The 20,295-nt window shown below is 43.2% G+C and overlaps 1 non-coding gene across 1 annotated transcript; it reads left to right on the top strand.

Moving 5' to 3' along the window:
* Nucleotides 1–2,190: 2,190 nt before the first annotated feature.
* On the top strand, nucleotides 2,191–2,379 carry LOC111590643 (U2 spliceosomal RNA). The gene has a single exon (XR_004855703.1). It is a non-coding gene; the product is annotated as a U2 spliceosomal RNA (small nuclear RNA).
* The last annotated feature ends 17,916 nt before the right edge of the window (nucleotides 2,380–20,295 follow it).

The raw sequence follows: 20,295 nt of genomic DNA on the forward strand, positions 1-20,295 counted from the left end.
TGCAGCCGAAGATAAGGTTATTGGAGTTGTACTGACTCAGGAAACCGAAGGAAAGCAGGATGCGGTGACCTACTTAAGTTGGAGACTGGTGAATGTTAAAACATGGTACACCTCGGTTGAGAAATTATTCTTATGTCTGTTTTATGCATGCATCAAGCTTAGATGTTATCTATTGTCCAGTCTTGGTACTGTTTCTTGTCAAACCGATGTGATTAAATACATGTTGCAAAACTCAATCATGAGTGGTAGAATTGGTAAATGGCTTTCACACTTGTAGAATATGACTTGTGATGAGGACATCACTTTTATTCATACAATGTATGGACCGATAACATGATCGTGTGCACGACAGCTAAATATTCAGATACATTCTACCCTAGTAAATTGTGTTTCAGAGCTTATGCTTGGATCCATGGATGTTTTGATGATTAGAAACCTTGGAGAGGACCAACAAGGACTTGGGAAAGGCCAATGGGCTGAGGAGGAGGATCAAGGGCGTCCACAACAGCAAGGACATCAAGTCCGACTCGACTGCGATTCCATCTCGGGTTCCATGACCAGCCTGTACTAAAATGGACGCCCAGGACGCATCCGGACTACGATTGCGGTGGACAAGATATGGATGGAAATATAAAGAGATTATATAATCCACCCAACTAGTCCCACCTTAAAATTCATCCGGAGTCAACGGGAATCGTTGAAACAATTCTGTTTTGGTGCTGTGACACCGTCTATTGGGCCGTTGGCTCGTGTATCACGTCGAAGCCATTAGGGGCGAGATCAGGGGTCACACATGCCCTAATACTCTATATATTCAGCAGCCACCATCACATTAGGGTGGGTTTTTCTTAGATTATTCTGTCCTTGAACAGTTTAGTCGTCATCGGCTTGTGAATCCCCATCTCGTAATCAACACAATTTGGTTGTGTTCTTCCTGTTCTTGCTTGTGTTCTTGATTGCGCTTGCAGGGATAAGCCTTCATGGCGAGGTCACTTGTGTGTCACGGGTGATAACCAACAGAGCAGTGGTGTAGTGATTGCGAGGAGTCGTTCGTTTGGAGCCTTGGATCATCAACGTCGAGATCTCCACCCAATCATGTTATCGTATCTCACAAAAGATCGGGCCTCATCCTCTATCAACTTGGATTATGAATCATTGAAATCCATGAAAGGCCAGGTCATAGATGATTTTATTGTAGAACATCGGATTGACATCACTCATGAACTAGACATGTCATACCTCAATATTACTCCCTGGACTTTGTATTTTGATGGATCAGTTTGTAATGAAGGACAAGGGATTCACATCGTCTTTATTTCACCAAGTAATGCCTCTTTTGACTTCTCTAGCAGATTCAAAACTTATTGCACTAACAATCAAGCCGAATATGAAGCTCTGTTTAGAACTTTTAGATTATATGGAAGTGAACCATGTGAAGGTATTCGATGATTCTCAATGTTTAGATGGTACTTTAAATAATTATCTTGAAAAATATTGGGACATAATCCGCTCTTTCGATGAATTTGATATTCGACATATATCCAGAGCTGAGAATTGCAGAGCCAATAACTTGGCAGAAGATGCATCATGTTATCGGATAAAGCGAGGGAGGTTTCACAACTCTGAAAGTCTGATAACTGGTGCTACGCCAAGTTCCCAAGTCATGGACTGTCCGAGCAAGGAGTCCGTACCATTGGACGGTACCAGAAACATTTCCTTGATTACTTCGGCTAACAATGCAGCCAATGCAATTGATTGGAGGATACTTATAGTTAATTATCTACGTAACCAAGTGGTATGGCACACATGAATGTTTGGCGTGCAACTTTCAAATATACCTTAATTGATAATGAACTTTATCGTCGAACGGCTGGTGATGTCTTGCTTAAATGCTTGGGCCCTGATGATGTTATATTAGCTATGGCCGAAGTGCATAAAGGGATTTGTGGTACTCATCAATCAGTTTCATGCATCGTCCATCACAAGAGAAACGTGTAGGTATGTTCCTCTTCCCCGTTTCTCGTCTAACAATGGGTTGTTACACCACGGATGAGCCTCGAGAAACCATTAAAGACCAACACGCATGAAGCCACAAACAGTGGAGTACTCCTACATAGTACCACCTCGGTAGCTGAATGAGGATGAGCGACGAGCGACCTATAAAAAATGGATTGGACTCCTGTTTAACTCATACTTTTCTCAGCCTTTTGGCTAAGACAAGATATAATATTTATTCTTATCAGTTTAATATAATATGTGAATCATATGTTCACTCTGATATTATTTTTTTTTATTTTATAAGTAGCAAATATGATTGTGTGTTGTCGCTATTAGTGATGGCAACGGGGAATTTCCCGTCTGGGACATCCCCGTCCCCATGGGGAGAAAAATTCCCCATTCTCGCCCCTCCGAACGTTCACGGAGTGATTTTTACTCCCATCCTTATCCCCATCGAGGAATTTATCCCCGCGGGGAATCTGTCCCTGTTAGTAGATACAATATTTAGAAGCAAATTAAAATTGATTATATTAAATTAATATAAATTGAACAAACAAGACTTAAAAATTATAAGAAACATCTACTTTACCGTATAGTTTGTTATTTTATAATAAACTACATATTGAATTTTTAGTTTGATTTTAACTACCAATAGACTAATTTATACGAAGAAAACTTCGTGGGGGCAGATATGCAGGGCAAGGAGGGGATAATTCTCCGCCCGTCCCGTAAACCCGACGGGACAAAAAATTCACCTTTTTCATTTTCGTGGGGACTAAAGTACCACGTTCCCGAGAAATTCCCCTCGAGAATCAGGGATCGGATCCACATTATCATCTCTAATTGCTACGCACGGACATTGTATTGGTTAAAGACAAATGTGATTCTTATATTCGTCTTTCTTACATACTAATAAAATGCTCTCACGCTCTTCATGTTTGAATATGAATACTATCGAATTTGCTTTTAAGACATATTATAGAACATGAAGTTTATATTGGCTTATCTAATTATCTGTGAACATGCAACTAATTTAGCTTGTTATTCTCGGAGAGTAAATATAATATAAGTCTCTTTTATCCGAGAGAGTAAAATTTATTTTTCTAAATTAGATTCCTTGTTTACTTTTCAACTTTCCATATTCTGTGAGCCGTGTGCCTGCCTGCCCGGGTATGGTCCAGGCCGCACGCACTGACCTGCCCCGCTGGCGGACAACGAATTTCCGGCGATGGAGACAAATACAGTTTGCTTATCCCCTTTGGCTCCATTCTCAAGTGGCATGCAATGCAAACCAATCGAGCAAGTCGATGCATGCATTCTTCTCTTGCCTGTATTTATTGGTGCTTACATCACGGGATGCAATAAGTTGATGTTTGGTTATTCTCAACCATGCTACATGCGTGCGATGTGTGTGTTTGGTTACCTGCGTGCAGATATAGAATCAGGCTCGCACGATAATTAAAGCACTCTAAGTCAGGCTCTGCAGACGCAAGCAAATTAGTCGTATCTCTGGAGCCAGGCTCCCGTCGGTTTGGCTCGTGCAACCAGACTACGGCGAGAAGCCAACCAAACACATAGGATAGGATTCATCCGATCGCCCGCCCCCCCCCCCCCCCCCCCCCCCCCCCCCATCCCATACGGCACCGGCAGTTCGGCCAGGGCCTGCTTGTCCTTTCCCCGTGCGATGACCCGCGCGCCGCGCTCGGGCCGCAGGAGCTCCACGAGCACGGCAGGCGGCTGGGTCAGAACACTGCTGCCATTATTGGGAATGGGACCTGTTTTGTATTGTTCGATAACAGACACACTACTGGACTGTGCACTGCCAAACCGAGAAATATGGAACCTAGCAATCGTGGCATTCATATTAAAAAAGGAGCGATGTCGATGTATCAAAAAAAAAATCAAAATAATACTATCTCTGTCACATATTAAAATTCCTTTTAGGGTCACACTGTATTCATACAACATTTAATATATGTGTTTTATGTATGTGTCTAGATTCATCATCATATTTGAATATAAACATAAAAAAGAAAAGACTAAAAAATACTATTTTAAAATGGAGGGAGTATAATTATCTTAAAATCGATCACTCTCCTAAATCTAAATAGCAAGGCCCACGATACACACGACTTATAAAGTGCGCAACAGTTTAGATTTTTATCATGAAGTTCCCTGCTCAATCTAACTTGAATGTCCTCACTCAAATATTTTAATGCTCATCTTTGTAAACTTGTGGTTTTTTATGGTCACACAAGACACCACATATTAAATTTGTGTCATATAAAAGCTATGTAGTGCCCTTCTGGTGTCAGTGTTATTTATAGATGTCCAAACAGACCGGGCTTGCCGGGCGGCCCGAAACCCGGCACGAACCCGACACGGCACGAACCCGACACGGCACGGAGTGAACCGGGCCCGTGCCGGCCCAGCCCGGTCACCGGGTCGTGCCTGGGCCGAAGGCGTGGCACGACGGGCTAGGCCCGACACGACCCGATTTTATTTTTTCTATTTTTTTCATATAAATACATATATTATACTTGAACATAGAGTATAAAACATAACAAACATGTGTTTTTGTTGGTTATGTGGGTGTAAATAAATATTTAGAGCTAATAAATATGGGTTAAACCCTTAAAATGCATAATTTTATGATATTTTTATCATTTAAACGTTATATATTGTTATGGGCCCGGCATGATTATTAACCTAGCGGACCGTGCTTGGGCTCGCTTGGGGCCCGTGGGCGGAACGGCACGGCCCGCTAGCTACTCTGGGCCGGGCCGGCACGGTCCTAATCCGTGCCGGGCCTAGCCGTGCTCGGGCCGGCACGACCTGCCCATTTGGACATCTATAGTGTTTTGGGAATTATTTGATTTCCTTTTCTTTGTGCATACTCAGTTAAGGGAATTAAAGTAGTCAAATAGCAAACAAATAAATACAGAAATATGCATCTCATGTCGAAGTTCTCGTATTTTTGCATTTGGGTTTAAATTCATGAGACAAGTTTAAGTTTGAAAATTTGAATTTGAAAATCAAAGAGAAAAGAGAAGAGAAGAAAAAGAAAAGGATACCATAATAAGATAACAATAATAAATAAGTAATATTATGGCGGGCAGTAGAAGCATTATTCATATTAGATTTGTGTTTAATATTTGAAGCAGAAGTTCAAACATGAATTTAAATTTGAATGGAAGTTTTGAATTTGGAAAATAAAATATAAAAGAAAAAAATGAAAGACTCCCTCTCAACCGCATGGGCCGAAACCCGAGCTCTCAGCCCACACTGGCCCAAAGGCCGCACGAGTACATGACATGTGGACGGGGGGGGGGGGGGGGTTGACACTCCCTCCACAACCTGTGCCCGGTTTCCTTCACTCGCACGTGGGCCACTCAGGTCAGTGTCCAGCACACCAGCGTGTCGTCTTGCTTTCAGACACTGACCGGCGGGGCCGTGTCGTCAGCTTAATCTCCCCCAACAGAACATCGAGCCCGCGCTAGGGAACTCGGCAACCACCGTGGACCTCTCGCCACGATCGCGGCCACGCCGCGGTATAAAGCCTTCCCTCCCTCGTGCCTACCCTTCCCCTTCTCTCGCGCTCTGGTCTTTTCCCTCGCAGTTGCGTCGCGCTGCCAACATCGAGCCACTTCACCTCCGGCCGACAAGCAACCAAGCACCACACAAAAGCTTTGCGGGTTGCTGCTTGCGCTTCCCCCTCGCCGCGCGTCATCGTAAAGGTGAGGTCGCTTACCTCCCCTTCTGCCTTTCGTGCGCCTATAGCGGCCGAGTGCCTCAGCCCCTGCATATGCTTAGATCGCTGACGAGTCGCAGCCCCACCTATCGTGTGGCCATGTTGGGTCGGACAGAGGTAGGTGATGACCTGGTCACCCTTTATTCCGCTATGGATGGCCCGATTCATCCAATATACCAAGTTAATCATGGACCGTTGATCTCTCGGCTGATGGAGTAGATGGAATTCGACTTCATAGAACTCTGGCCTTCAGATCTCGATCTACTGGCCATTATTGCATATCGGTTTAGGCGTGATCCGCGACCGTTCAAATCTAATCCAACGGGCGATACACATCCATACCCCTTCGGCCAACCCGTTTTGTGTATGAGCCCTTGAACCTTACATAAATAAACATGTTGTCCCCTGGCATAGAAAGATCAATGCGCTTAAGTCCTATTATTTACAAAGTGAACCTTGAACCTTCAGGAAATCGTGTCCGCAGTCCAAATAAAATCCTACATCAATAAAATAAATCAAAAATGGTTTTTTAGTATAAAATAATTCCAGAAACTTGTTAATTCATAAGTAATTCATTCTAACTCCTTTTTTATCTATTCCGGTTGCATTAATCTCATATTAATATTGTTTATCATCTAGTAACCTTGTAATACCATGAAACCTATGATTAAAATCTGGTATCTCCTCTCCTTTATAGTAGACACTTAAACCTTCGGAAAATCATAACTATTTAACTGTCACTCCGAATTTAGTGGTTCTCGAACCTAGGATCTAGTTGCGAAGCGTATATCATTATTATGCAGTATGTTCTCATGTTTTGTGTGATGTTAATATTTTCCTATACTACGTCTGTTTGCATTAGTAGCAGAGAGGTTACGAGTCACTTGAAGAGCAAGTTGGTACCTGGGAATCTCGAGTCTAAGGCAAGTTGTGCCCTTGATCACTCTTCTTTACCTAATAATGTTCCGGTTAATCACTGTAACATGCTTAGGTTAATTTGATGGGACCTAATAGGTTTCCCTAGATTTGTTTATCCCACACCTTGTTTACCACTAAACTTTTGGGTAGATTTGCTATTGCTCTACCTACTTTGGGGAAATTAATGTTATACTATGATCATGTTCCAATTATGTTGTTGTTTTAATTATTGTTCATGACAAGATCATTGTATTAATTGGAACATGGAGCTTAACTTGAGATAACAGTGCTACCACAAGGGTTGAATAGGACGCCATTGGCCAAGTAATTAGGAAAGCTAGGGAGAGATTACCTTACCCGAAAGGGGCAAGCGGGGAGGCGTCGCTGCAGAGTATAGGGAGGTTCTTGGGTCGAACTGCTACGATGGCAGTTCGAACGAGGGATTCATATGCTTCCTTCGTCCTGAAACCTTAGTGTGTATTCTCGAACTAGAGGAACTTTGGAAAGGCCTCGTAGTGCTACTGTTGGGGACTTGTTCTCAAGTGCTATGAGTCAAGAACAAGGCAACACAGAGAATGTTAAACGTTAAAGTCCTTCGTACTTCGAAGCATTATATCCCTTTAAGAGATAATGATTTTCGGACGAAGGTTGTGAAGGATGTACCTTCGTCAAAGCAACATATAAACGAGGAGATAAACATATGGGATATGAAAGACAATACCAACAGTTATTTATTACCATCAACTCATTTTTATTTTATTATTAAGGAAAAATAGAAATGATAATAGGTTACAAAAGTACCTTCGGCTTGAAAGAAGGTAAAAGTACAAGCGTGACGCAAAAGCAAATGCCCAGTCAGCGTGAACAGTACGGGAGCACTGTTCATCTATTTATAGGCACGGGACGCAGCCCATGTAAAATTACACCCATGCCCTTTACATTTGCTAATAACTCTATAATAGTCCATCGGGGTCTAAATAGCCTTTTCCCTTTTAAGTCGGTTCCATTTTCTGTTATCACGCCGAAGCTCCCCTGCGCATAGCTTCGGCTCTGCGCCATCCTTCGTATTCTTTGTGCTTCTTCACACTGTAGTTTTGACCTAAGTCTGAAGGTACCTGTTCATGTATCATACTCCAGAAACATTGTTAAATCATATTTTTGAGGACCTTCGAAAGCCGAAGGCCCCCAACAGTAGCCCCTCGCAATATTAATTTGTTAGAATGATAAATTCAGATTGCGATATGGACGAAGGCCTTAAGCCGAAGGTCCGAAAAACACCTTCCCTTTGCTAGAATAGCATCAGTCAATGGGCCCTCCCACTTGCAACGCACTGGGCGTATAAATAAGAGCACACCGCGAGCACATCTGGCACGCTTTCTTGCCATCTGCTCTTGCTTACTCAAGTTTTAGCTCTTTTGCGCACCAACACTTGTTTGACTTTTTAGGTTTTTTAAGCTTCGGCTTTGAGAGTAGTTTTTTAGCATTTCCGAAGATGTCTGAAGATAAAAAGCTGTTGCTGAAACGAAGCTGAGCCTTTCTGAGGAGAAGAATCTTGGCTTTCTTGAGTCAATAGCAAAGACGAATACGAAGAAGATTACAAGGGAGATTTTAGAAGGTTTATCTAAAGATACTGGTGATAGTGACAGTTATGATGTGGAAAGCAGCGGGGAAGACTCCGAAGATCGACCCTAGCGACCAAGCCATGCAGTTTTTGGAAAATCAACCATTAATCAGAGCCATCTTGACAATATGAGGGGGAGATATTTTCGGGATATGTCTATTGTGAGAGCTGACAACGGAGAGAAGACTTGTCCTACTCTCGAAGAAAATGAAGTCGTAATCTTCCGAAGCTTTTTGAAGGCTGGGCTTCGATTCCCTCTAAGCAGTTTTGTGGTTGAGGTTTTGAAGATATTCCAGATTTTTCTTCACCAGATTACTCCCGAAGCCATTATAAGGATGGGAGTCTTCGTGTGGGCTGTGAGAAGTCAGGGCTTGGAGCCAAATGCTAAAAGTTTCTGTAGCATGCACGGACTTTTGTATGAGACGAAGCCCTGGGGTAAAGAGCAGTATCACAACAACTTTGGCTGCTATGGCTTCGTTGCCTGCTCTGGGTCAAGCTGCCCTGTGCCGACCTTTTGGAAGCGATGGCCCGGGGATTGGATGAAGGAATGGTTCTATGTGAGAAATGATTTAAAGGCACGAGAGGATATTAAGGAGATTATCATGCGTCCTATCTGGCAACGCTTCGGCCTTCGGAAGCCGAAGGTGGAAATTGATAAAGCAGCTGAAGAATGCCGAAAGGCCTTCGGCATAGTTTGCTCCTTCATCGGGACAAGGGACTTAGTTCAAGAGCATGTGGCCTACAGGATATGGCCATTGGTAGCCAACTGGGAGATGCCAAAGGAAACCATCAACAACCCCCACGAAGGTGGTTTGGTTCGATTAAAATACACCTTCAAATTTGGAGACCAGTTTGACGAGCCAGACGATGATTGGCTGAAGAGTGTCGAAGCTACAAGTGATGAACTGCTTGGGCCGTACTCAAAGACAGAAGATAATGCACTATCAGCAGCCTTCAGAAGCCGGAAAAAGAAGAGGCCCAACAGAGTTTTCGATGCTATTGGGTTCATGTATCCTGACTACCGCTACCCGTTACGGGGGCAAAAAAGAAAAGGTGCAACTTCCGGTAAAGATGATGCTTCAGCTGCTCCAAGCGAGCCTGCGCCGAAGAGGAAAAAGGTGAAGGTCCTTACTCACCGACCGCGCTTTATTGAACCGGCCATAGTGCTCGAGTTTGTCGGTGAGACCTCTTCGGCTACTGAAGCCAAAGAACCTGCGTTTGCGCAGAAAACTGAAGAGCTGACTGCAACGCCGAAGGTTGAAAAATTGAAGAACCGAGAGCTGAAGGGACAATAACATCAGAAATTTTAAGTCCTTCGGTAGGAGTTGAAGTGTCAAAAACTCAGAAAGGTCTAGCAGTGACCCCCAAAAGAAAAAGAATGGTTAATGTTCTAGATGTACTGGAGACAATAAAGTCTTCAAGCTCTACTCCGAGGAAAATTGTCGAAGCTCCAAAAACGCAAATTGAGACAACAGCCTCTGAAGCCAAAGCTACACAGCGCCAGGCTGAGACCGAAGCTGGGCCTTCAGAGCCCGCCAAGGAGAAATCCTTGGAAACCAGAGAAAAAGAAACAGAAGTGGCAGAGCAAATTTTGGCTGAAAAAACTGCCACTGCCATCCCCGAAGCATTTTCCGAAGCTCTCAATTATATTTTACGACATGCTTCGGGGAAAAAGCTGACTGAAAAAGAAAAGCGAGAAGCTCAGTTCTATGCCCAAAAATTGAAATATCCGAAGGGGGCATTGATTTTCAACGAAGCGGAGAAGAAGACTTCTTGTATTGTCTCCCAGACAGCAAGGAGATTTCTGTCTGCCGGGAGATGAGCAAGAGCTTCGGATTCCCGACACTAGAGGACGGGCTCTCGGTGCTATCAAAAGATGAATTAGCCGACAGCTTAGCATACAATAGCTTAAAGGTGAGAAAATGAATTTTACTGAAAAGCAAAAAATTTCCATTTGCTTATACTTAATACCGTATTCCTTTTTCAGGGCCTTATTCTTAGCAACGCCCTCAGGGCACAAAAAAGCGCTGAAGACGAGGGATGTACCATGGCCTTAAACAACCTTCGTTCCGAAGTAATCGAACTAAGGAACGAAGGTCTTGAGAAAGATAAAATATTAAACTCATTGCTAAATAAAATAAAAGAAGACGAAGCTACTTCCAAAGCCCAGGCTGAAGCCCAGAAGTGCGAAATTGAAGATCTTCAGAAACAGCTGGCTAAAGCGGAGTTAAAGTGTGCAATTGCCGAAGCTGACCGAGACGCCAGTAACTATTGGAAAAATTATTGGGAGAAGACAGTTGTAGAACTTCGGTCTTCAAAAGAGAAATGTTACGAAAAATCCATAGAGTGTGTGCAAAAAATAAAATCTAGCTTCACCAATGTTGGCGCATTCTCTAGCGAGGACAACTTCGTAAGGGGCGATCCTGAAGGCCCAATTGATTGGATCAGCAACGAAGCTGAAGCCTTTGAAGAAATTTTGAGTGGTCGCGGGGATGTTTGCGCCTTCTCAGGTGCCAGGGGAATCGTGGCTATTTTGGAGAAACTAGGCTGTGACCACGTGAAAGCTTTGGCCCAAACCGAAGCTACCTTATCTATTGAAGATACAAAAGACCCCTCGGCTGAAGCAAGCTTAGTTGGCGGGAAATTCTTCACTGACATCTGGGAGAACGGCGGCCGAGAGATGGCACATGAGATAATAAAAAGAGTGAAAAAGATTCTCATGATGCAAAAGAAGCGACGAAGGCAGCTGAGAAAGCTGCGGAACTTGAAAGGCGGATAGGTATTGCTTAATTGCTTTTGACTTTGTGTTTTATTTCTGTGACTTCGAACTTATTTATGTTTTGTATCGCAGCTGAGCTATCTCCTCCCCCGGAGCCCTTCGAGCCAACGGCCGACCCAGAAGCAAAGAGAGAGGAAGAAATCACTAAAATGGCCGAAGCTATTTTGGATGAAGCTATTTCTCAACTATTAAACGAAGCTGCAGAAGTAGTTTTAAAAGAAGAATAGCTGTTATTGTAAAAACATTTGGAATGTAATATTTGCTGAACAAAGTGTGTAGTATTTTTATAATTTTGAATGTAATATATAAGCTGCTTGTAACTCAATTCTTTACGATGCATGAAACTTTACATACATACCGTTTTTGAGCCTTCGGCGAAAAAACACCTTCCCTTCTTTTCATGCTTCGTGAAGGATATCCATATTTCGTAAAAATATCCAATCTCCGTAAAAACGTTATGCTTCGTAAGCAATAGATCTCCTTTTCATATTAGAGTTGACGAAGCGGTACTTCTTCAAAACTTATTTTGTGCCTTGGCACTGCTTCTTCGAAACAATCTCCGAAGATCAACATTGTATCCCCTTCTTGTGCCATTGATGCAATATGATGTATGATGTTATGACATGCAAATGATGTGATGATGTTATGCTATGCAAAATGATATTTGTGCCGAAGATACACACACATTCCCACAGTAGAGCACTGAAAGTCGCCTAGAGAGGGGGTGAATAGGGCGAATCTGAAATTTATAAACTTAAGCACAACTACAAGCCGGCTTAGCACTAGAATTATGAACGAGTCCGAGAGAGAGGGTGAAAAACAAATCGCAAGCAAATAAAGAGTGAGACACGATGATTTGTTTTACCGAGGTTCGGTTCTTGCAAACCTACTCCCCGTTGAGGTGGTCACAAAGACCGGATCTCTTTCAACCCTTTCCCTCTCTCAAACGGTCACTTAGACCGAGTGAGCTTCTCTTCTCAATCAAACGGAACACAAAGTTCCCGCAAGGACCACCACACAATTGGTATCTCTTGCCTCGGTTACAATTGAGTTGATCACAAGAAGAATGAGAAAGAAAAGAAGCAATCCAAGCGCAAGAGCTCAAATGAACACAAATATCATTCTCTCACTAGTCACTATTGATTGGAGTTGTCTTTGGACTTGGGAGAGGATTTGATCTCTTTGGAGTGTCTAGAATTGAATGCTAGAGCTCTTGTAATGTGTTGAAGGTGGAAAACTTGGATGCCATTGAATGTGGGGTGGTTGGGGTATTTATAGCCCCAACCACCAAAATATGGACGTTGGAAGGCTGCTGTCGCATGGCGCACCGGACAGTCCGGTGCGCCACCGGACACTGTCCGGTGCGCCAGCCACGTCAGCCAGCCATTGGGGTTCGACCGTTGGAGCTCTGACATGCGGGGCCTCTGGGCTGTCCGGTGGTGCACCGGACAGGTCCTGTAGACTGTCCGGTGCGCCAACTGCGCGTGCTCTGTCCTCTGCGCGCGCAGGCGCGCATTAAATGCGTTGCAGTCGACCGTTGCGCGCGAAGTAGCCGTTGCTCCACTGGCACACCGGACAGTCCGGTGAATTATAGCGGAGCGGCCTCCCATTTTCCCGAAGGTAGCGAGTTCAGCGTCGAGTGCCCTGGTGCACCGGACACTGTCCGGTGCGCCAGACCAGGGTGCCTTTGGGTTGTCTTTTGCTCTCTTTATTTGAACCCTTCCTTGGTCTTTTTTTTGGCTTATTGTGAACCTTTGGCACCTGTAAATCTTATAGACTAGAGCAAACTATTTAGTCCAATTATTTGTGTTGGGCAATTCAACCGCCAAAATCAATTTAGGAAAAGGTGTAAGCCTATTTCCCTTTCAATCTCCCCCTTTTTGGTGATTGATGCCAACACAAACCAAAGCAAATATAGAAGTGCATAATTGAACTAGTTTGCAGAATGTAAGTGCAAAAGTTGCTTAGAATTGAGCCAATATAAATTCTCATAAGATATGCATGGATTGTTTCTTTATTTTTAACATTTTGGACCACGCTTGCACCACATGTTTTGTTTTTGCAAAATCTTTTGTAAATTCTTTTCAAAGTTCTTTTGCAAATGGTCAAAGGATACATGAATAAGATTTAGAAGCATTTTCAAGATTTGAAATTTTCTCCCCCTGTTTCAAATGCTTTTCCTTTGACTAAACAAAACTCCCCCTCAATAAAATCCTCCTCTTAGTGTTCAAGAGGGTTTTAAGATACCAATTTTGAAAAATACTACTTTCTCCCCCTTTGAATACAATAAGGTATCAATTGAAAAATTCATCATTGCAAGACTTTTTCTTAACTCAAATTTTTGAAAATTGGTGGTGGTGCGGTCCTTTTGCTTTGGGCTAATACTTTCTCCCCCTTTGGCATGAATCGCCAAAAACAGATACTTGAGTGAAATATAAGCCCTTTGTAACTACTTTCTCCCCCTTTGATAAACAACATATGAGTGAAGATTATACCAAAGTTGGAGAGATGCTCGGAGCGACGGCGAAGGATGAGTAATTCAATGGAGTGGAGTGGAAGCCTTTGTCTTCGCCGAAGACTCGAATTCCCTTTCAATCTATGACTTGGTTTGAAATATAGTTGAAAACACATTAGTCATAGCATATAAAAGAGACATGATCAAAGGTATATTAATGAGCTATGTATGCAAGACATCAAAAGAAATTCCTAGAATGAAGAATATTTAGCTCATGCCTAAGTTTGTTAAAAGTTTGTTCATCTAGTGGCTTGGTGAAGATATCGGCTAATTGTTCCTTGGTGTTAATATAAGCAATCTTGATATCCCCCTTTTGTTGGTGATCCCTTAGAAAATGATATCGAATGGCTATGTGTTTAGTGCGGCTATGCTCAACGGGATTATCCGCCATGCGGATTGCACTCTCATTATCACATAGAAGAGGAACTTTGGTTAATTTGTAACCATAGTCCCTAAGGGTTTGCCTCATCCAAAGTAATTGCGCGCAACAATGGCCTGCGGCAATGTACTCGGCTTCGGCGGTAGAAAGAGCTACCGAATTTTGCTTCTTTGAAGCCCAAGACACCAGAGATCTTCCCAAGAACTGGCAAGTCCGCGATGTGCTCTTTCTATTAATTTTACACCCCGTCCAATCGGCATCCAAATAACCAATTAAATCAAATGTGGATCCCCGAGGTACCAAAGCCCAAACTTAGGAGTATAAACTAAATATCTCAAGATTCGTTTTACGGCCGTAAGGTGTGCTTCCTTAGGGTCGGCTAGGAATCTTGCACACATGCATACGGAAAGCATAATGTCCGGTCGAGATGCACATAAATAGAGTAAAGATCCTATCATCGACCGATATACCTTTTGATCGACGGATTTACCTCCTGTGTCGAGGTCGAGATGCCCATTGGTTCCCATGGGTGTCTTGATAGGCTTGGCATCCTTCATCCCAAACTTGTTTAGAATATCTTGAATATACTTCGTTTGGCTAATGAAGGTGCCCTCTTGGAGTTGCTTCACTTGAAATCCCAAGAAGTACTTCAACTCCCCCATCATCGACATCTCGAATTTTTGTGTCATGATCCTACTAAATTCCTCCCATGTAGATTCGTTAGTAGACCCAAATATAATATCATCAACATAAATTTGGCATACAAACAAATCATTGTCAAGAGTTTTAGTAAATAAAGTAGGATCGGCCTTTCTGACTTTGAAGCCATTAGTGACAAGAAAATCTCTTAGGCATTCATACCATGCTCTTGGGGCTTGCTTGAGCCCATAAAGCGCCTTAGAGAGTTTATACACGTGGTTAGGATACTCACTATATTCAAAGCCGGGAGGTTGCTCAACATAGACCTCTTCCTTGATTGGTCCATTGAGGAAGGCACTTTTCACGTCCATTTGATAAAGCTTGAAGCCATGGTAAGTAGCATAGGCAAGTAAAATGCTAATTGACTCTAGCCTAGCTACGGGTGCATAGGTTTTACCGAAATCCAAACCTTCGACTTGTGAATACCCCTTGGCCACTAGTCGAGCTTTGTTTCTTGTCACCACACCATGCTCGTCTTGCTTGTTGCGAAAGACCCACTTGGTTCCTACAACATTTTGGTTAGGACGTGGAACTAAATGCCATACCTCATTTCTGGTGAAGTTGTTGAGCTCCTCTTGCATCGCCACCACCCAATCCGAATCTTGTAGTGCTTCCTCTACCCTGTGTGGCTCAATAGAGGAAACAAAAGAGTAATGTTCACAAAATTGAGCAACACGAGATCGAGTAGTTACCCCCTTTTGAATATCGCCGAGGATGGTGTTCACGAGGTGATCTCGTTGGATTGCTTGGTGGACTCTTGGGTGTGGCGGCTTTGGAACTTGTTCATCTTCCTCATTTTGATCATGGGCATCTCCCCCTTGATCATTGCTCTCCTCTTGAGGTGGCTCAACTTCTTGATCTTCTCCTTCATCATTTTGAGCCTTATCCTTATCTTGAGTTGGTGGAGATGCTTGTGCGGAGGAAGATGGTTGATCTTGTGTTTGTAAAGGCTCTTCGGATTCCTTGGGACACACATCCCCAACGGACATGTTCCTTAGCTCGACGCACGGAGCCTCTTCATCACCTAGCTCATCAAGATCAACTTGCTCTACTTGAGAGACGTTAGTCTCATCAAACACAATGTCACAAGAAACTTCAACTTGTCTAGAGGACTTGTTAAAGACTCTATATGCCCTTGTGTTTGAATCATATCCTAGTAAAAAGCCTTCTACAGCCTTAGGAGCAAATTTGGATTTTCTACCTCTTTTAACAAGAATAAAGCATTTGCTACCAAAGACTCTAAAATATGAAACATTGGGCTTTTTACCGGTTAGGAGTTTGTATGATGTCTTCTTGAGGATTCGGTGTAGATATAACCGGTTGATGGCGTAGCAGGCGGTGTTGACCGCCTCGAGCCAAAACCGATCCGAAGTCTTGTATTCATCAAGCATGGTCCTTGCCATGTCCAATAGAGTTCTATTCTTCCTCTCCACTACACCATTTTGTTGTGGTGTGTAGGGAGAAGAGAACTCATGATTGATGCCCTCCTCCTCAAGGAAGCCTTCGATTTGAGAGTTCTTGAACTCCGTTCCGTTATCGCTTCTTATTTTCTTGATCCTTAAGCCGAACTCGTTTTGAACCCGTCTCTAGAATCCCTTTAAGGTCTCTTGGGTATGAGATTTTTCCTGCAAAAAGAACACCCAAGTGAAGTGAGAATAGTCATACACAATAACTAGACAGTACTTACTCCCGCCGATGCTTATGTAAGCTATCGGGCCGAATAGATCCATGTGTAGGAGCTCGAGTGGCCTGTCAGTCGTCATGATGTTCTTGTGTGGATGATGAGCACCAACTTGCTTCCCTGCCTGACATGCGCTACAAATCCTGTCTTTCTCAAAATGAACATCTGTTAGTCCCAAAATGTGTTCTCCCTTTAGAAGCTTGTGAAGATTCTTCATTCCAACATGTGCTAGTCGGCGATGCCAGAGCCAGCCCATGTTAGTCTTAGCAATTAAGCAAGTGTCGAGTTTAGCTCTACCAAAATCTACTAAGTATAGCTGACCCTCTAACACTCCCTTAAATGCTATTGAATCATCACTTCTTCTAAAGACAGTAACACTTGTATCCGTAAAAAGACAGTTGTAGCCCATTTTGCATAATTGTGAAACTGAAAGCAAGTTGTAATCTAAGGAATCTACAAGAAAAACATTGGAAATGGAATGGTCAGGTGATATAGCTATTTTACCCAATCCTTTGACCAAACCTTGATTTCCATCCCCGAATGTGATAGCTCGTTGGGGATCTTGGTTTTTCTCGTAAGAGGAGAACATCTTCTTCTCCCCTGTCATATGGTTTGTGCACCCGCTATCGATGATCCAACTTGAGACCTCGGATGCATAAACCTACAAAACAAATTTAGTTCTTGATTTTAGGTACCCAAATGGTTTTGGGTCCTTTGACATTAGACACAAGAACTTTGGGTACCCAAACACAAGTCTTTGACCCCTTGTGCTTGCCCCCAACATACTTGGCAACTACCTTGCCGGATTTGTTAGTTAAAACATAAGATGCATCAAAAAGTTTTAAATCAAATTTTAGAATCATTTGATGCAATAGGAGTTTTCTTTCTAGGCAATTTAGCACGGGTTGGTTGCCTAGAGCTAGATGTCTCACCCTTATACATAAAAGCATGATTAGGGCCAGAGTGAGACTTCCTAGAGTAAATTCTCCTAATTTTGCTCTCAGGATAACCGGCAGGGTACAAAATGTAGCCCTCGTTATCCTGAGGCATCGGAGCCTTGCCTTTAACAAAGTTAGACAATCTTTTAGGAGGGGCATTAAGTTTGACATTGTCCCCCTTTTGGAAGCCAATGCCATCCTTGATGCCAGGGCGTCTCCCACTATAGAGCATGCTTCTAGCAAATTTAAAATTTTCATTTTCTAAGTCATGCTCATTAATCTTAGCATTAAGTTGAGCTATGTGATCATTTTGTTTCTTGATTAAGGCTAGGTGATCATGGATAGCATCAACATTAATGTCTCTACATCTAGTGCAAATGGAAACATGCTCAATGGTAGATGTAGAGGGTTTGCAAGAATTAAGTTCAACAATCTTAGCACGTAAAATATTATTCTTATCTCTAAGATCGGAATTGCAAACATCTAATTATCTAGCCTTAGCAATTAATTTTTCATTATCAATTTAAGGCTAGCAAGAGAAATATTCAATTCTTCAATCTTAGCAAGTAAACTAACATTATCATCTCTAAGATTGGGAATTGAAACATCACTAACATTAGAATCAACCTTAGCAATTAATTTAGCATTTTCATTTCTAAGGTTGGCAATAGTATCATGGCAAGTGCTTAGCTCACTAGATAATTTTTCACATTTTTCTACTTCTAGAGCATAAGCATTCTTAACCTTAACATGCTTCTTATTTTCCTTAATTAGGAAGTCCTCTTGAGAGTCCAAGAGATCATCCTTCTCATGAATAGCACTAATTAATTCATTTAGTTTTTCCTTTTGTTGCATGTTTAGGTTGGCAAAAAGGATACGCAAATTATCCTCCTCATCACTAGCATTATCTTCATCACTAGAGGATGCATATTTAGTGGAGGATTTTGATTTCACCTTCTTCTTTTTGCCGTCCTTTGCCATGAGGCACTTGTGGCCGACGTTGGGGAAGAGGAGTCCCTTAGTGACGGCGATGTTGGCGGCGTCCTCGTCGGAGGAGGAGTCGGAGGAGCTCTCATCGGAGTCCCATTCGCGACACACATGGGCATCGCCGCCCTTCTTCTTGTAGTATCTCTTCTTTTCTCTCCTCTTTCCCTTCTTGTCGTCGCCCCTGTCATTATCACTAGATAATGGACATTTAGCAATGAAATGACCGGACTTACCACATTTGTAGCGCACCTTCTTGGAACGGGGCTTGTAATCTTTCCCCTTCCTTTGTTTGAGGATTTGGCGGAAGCTCTTGATGATGAGCGCCATTTCCTCATTGTCGAGCTTAGAGGCGTCGATGGGTTGTCTACTTGATGTAGACTCCTCCTTCTTCTCCTCTGTCGCCTTGAATGCGACCGGTTGTGCTTCGGGCGTGGAGGGGCCATCTAGCTCAATGATTTCCTTTGAGCCTTTGATCATCAACTCAAAGCTCACAAAATTACCTATTACTTCCTCGGGAGATATTAGTGTATATCTAGGATTACCTCGAATTAATTGAACTTGCGTAGGATTAAGAAAAACGAGGGATCTTAGAATAACCTTGACCATTTCATGGTCATCCCATTTGGTGCTCCCGAGGTTGCGCACTTGGTTCACCAAGGTCTTCAAGCGGTTGTACATGGCTTGAGGATCCTCGCCTTGGTTGAGTCGGAACCGACCGAGCTCCCCCTCGATCGTCTCCCGCTTGGTGATTTTGGTCACCTCATCTCCTTCGTGCGCGGTCTTGAGTACGTCCCAAATCTCCTTGACACTCTTCAATCCTTGCACCTTGTTATACTCCTCTCGACTTAGAGAGGTGAGGAGTATAGTGGTGGCCTGGGAGTTGAAGTGCATGATTTGGGCCACCTCGTCCTCATCGTAATCTTCATCCCCTACGGATGGTACCTGTACACCAAACTCAACAACATCCCATATGCTTTTGTGGAGTGAGGTTAGGTGATATCTCATCATATCACTCCACCTAGAATAATATTCACCGTCAAACATCGGTGGTTTGCCTAATGGGACGGAAAGTAATGGAGTATGCTTAGGAATGCGAGGATAGCGTAAGGGGATCTTACTAAACTTCTTGCGCTCATGGCGCTTAGAAGTTACGGACGGCGTGTCGGAGCCGGAGGTGGATGGCGACGAAGAGTCGGTCTCGTAGTAGACCACCTTCCTCATCTTCTTCTTCTTGTCACCGCTCCGACCCGACTTGTTGTGTGAAGGAGACCCTTCACTTTGTTGGCGGACTCCCCGGATGGAGCCTTCCCGTGGCTTGTAGCGGACTTCTCACCGCTGATCCCCATCTTCTTGGCGTGATCTCCCGACATCACGTCGAGCTGTTAAGCTCTAATGAAGCACCGGCTTTGATACCAATTGAAAGTCGCCTAGAGGGGGGTGAATAGGGCGAATCTGAAATTTATAAACTTAAGCACAACTACAAGCCGGGTTAGCGTTAGAATTATGAACGAGTCCGAGAGAGAGAGAGGGTGAAAAACAAATCGTGAGCAAATAAAGAGTGAGACACGATGATTTGTTTTACCGAGGTTCGGTTCTTGCAAACCTACTCCCCGTTGAGGTGGTCACAAAGACCGGGTCTCTTTCAACCCTTTCCCTCTCTCAAACGGTCACTTAGACCGAGTGAGCTTCTCTTCTCAATCAAACGGAACACAAAGTTCCCGCAAGGACCACCACACAATTGGTGTCTCTTGCCTCGGTTACAATTGAGTTGATCACAAGAAGAATGAGAAAGAAAAGAAGAAATCCAAGTGCAAGAGCTCAAATGAACACAAATATCACTCTCTCACTAGTCACTATTGATTGGAGTTGTCTTTAGACTTGGGAGAGGATTTTGATCTCTTTGGAGTGTCTAGAATTGAATGCTAGAGCTCTTGTAATGTGTTGAAGGTGGAAAACTTGGATGCCATTGAATGTGAGGTGGTTGGGGTATTTATAGCCCCAACCACCAAAATATAGCCGTTGGAAGGCT

Source organism: Zea mays, chromosome 1 (assembly GCF_902167145.1).
Source record: "Zea mays cultivar B73 chromosome 1, Zm-B73-REFERENCE-NAM-5.0, whole genome shotgun sequence".
Taxonomy (NCBI): Eukaryota; Viridiplantae; Streptophyta; class Magnoliopsida; order Poales; family Poaceae; genus Zea; species Zea mays.